Source organism: Pterocles gutturalis, unplaced genomic scaffold, assembly GCF_000699245.1.
Source record: "Pterocles gutturalis isolate BGI_N339 unplaced genomic scaffold, ASM69924v1 scaffold8944, whole genome shotgun sequence".
NCBI classification, from domain to species: Eukaryota; Metazoa; Chordata; class Aves; order Pterocliformes; family Pteroclidae; genus Pterocles; species Pterocles gutturalis.
The window spans coordinates 4,165-6,242 of record NW_010128213.1 but is presented as its reverse complement, the minus strand read 5'-3'; positions in this window follow the sequence as shown (position 1 = coordinate 6,242).

The window sequence follows — 2,078 nt, the reverse complement described above, 5'->3', positions numbered from 1 at the left end:
GAGAGCCTTGACTCCTTCTGGGGATGTCTTACAGGGACAGGGTTCCTTCCCCCATGGTGCTCTTCACCCTTCGCTGCTCTTAAAGGTCAAAAAAGATGTCTTCATATCCCCCTGTGGAGGCACCAGCGCTAAAGGGTGTCTGCTCTGCTCCCCACTCCCCATCTCACCTCCCTAACCCACCCTGCCCCTGCTGTGGTCTGGAAGGGTCCACGGATGCCGCCCCTTGTGCACCTTCCTGCACAGACAGAGCAGCAGGACCAGGCGCCGGGATGATGGGCTGGGCAGGATCCGCCAGCCTCCAGCACGCTGATCTTGAGCACGGGGCAGCACAGGCAGGGGGGCTTGCCCTTGTCCAAACTGCTGCTGTACCATGAGCTCATCTGGTAAAGCCCCCCCTCTTCCCCTGGCCAAAGCCCCCCTCCCTGTGTGGGTGCAAATCCAGCTGCTGGACAAATCCTCGCTGTGGTACAGCCGTGCCGACGCAGCTGGGCAGCGGGATTCTGCTGGATCAGGGGAACGGTGTGCTTGAACAAGCTGGTGCACTGAGAAGCAAAGGAGCTGCTCACTTGTGGGGCTCCTCAGCTCACCCCTAACTCATTGCTCATTGCAATCATATTTTTCCTTCTGGAACAGAAACACCTTGGTTCAGTAGCACAGACAGAGATCACCCAATTCCCTGCCCATGTTCCCCCTGGGTAGGTTCAATTGGCTGAACTCTTCCCTGCGTGGGGCTTTGCAGGACCTGCAGCGGTTGCACGGTGCCTCTAGCAGCGACTCTGCAGGTGTCCCCGACCCCAAGCTGGGCTCCTCACCCGTGGAGCTGCACCCTCTGATGCACTGTACGGGTCCTTCAGTGCTTCCAAGAACATCTGCAAAGCAAATTGCCAGCCTTGCAGTGAGCCACAGGAGCACATGTGTGGCTGTTCTCTGTTTTGACAGAGCGGAGTGAAGCCCCTGTGAGCACAGGACACCTGAGAAGAGATGAGAAGGCTGGGTTTGGTCATCTTGGAGGGGAGAAGGCTCAGGGGAGCCTCATTCGAGGCTTCAGCTGTCTCACAGGAAGGTAACAGAGTACACAGAGCTGGGGTCTTTGCAGAGGTGCCCCGTGGAAGGATGAGAGGCAGTGGGCAGGTGCTGCTGCACAGACAATCCATTGAGACACACGCTAACAACACCCCTGGAGCTGTGCGGGGCTGGGACAGGGCCCAGAGACGGCACGGGATCCCCATCCCTGGAGACAGCGCTCACTCGCTCACGACCCCGGGCACCCTCCCCTAGTCCTGGAGGCAGCCCTGCTGTGGGCAGGGGGGACCAGAGACTCAGCACGTTGGAGACAGCAGCAGAGGAACTGCCGGAGCTGCCAGCACCCCGGCTGCTCTTGTGCAAAGGGCAGAGCCAGCAGATCTTCGAAGATATTATCTGTGTGCTTCCTCTGCTGCATCATGCAGCTCACTGCTTAGGAAAGAATGAGGATTTTTCAAAGGCTACTGAGATAGTTAGCGCTTATCTGTGCTGAGAATTGCATTTCACAATGAGGAACTTACTTAATTGCTCTCAAAACCGCTTCAGAAACCACGAAAGCAGGAGGTTGTGAGATGCTTTGTCTCTGGAATGTTGACGTTCCCTGCAGACTGTGGACCTGCTCCCAGATCACTGTGTATGGGAAGGGCCGTGTGCCTGGGCGAGCCTGCTGCTGGGCATCGACACCGGTGCCAAAGCCTTGTGCCCACCGCCTAGGGGGGGAGCCCGGGCGCTGCTCCTCTGCAGCGAGGAAACACGGAGACATCGACGCCAGCAGCTCAGAGCAGGGCCGTGCCATCGACACCTGGGACACAGCACAGCACGTCAAAGCTGAGGCTGCAAAGCAGAACATCTCGATTATATTTGCTTTTTACCTTAGTTTTTCATTTCCCGTAGCCTTTTGCATTTAGCTACTAAAGCCTGAAGGGCTAAAACCTTTCTCAGGAAGACTTGGCTCAGCTTTGCTGTAAAGCGTGGTGCTGGGGAACCAGCAGGATTGGGGTGACTCTGCTAAACAACGGGAGCCTGTGTCTATCCCAGCAAAATTTGCCAGGAAA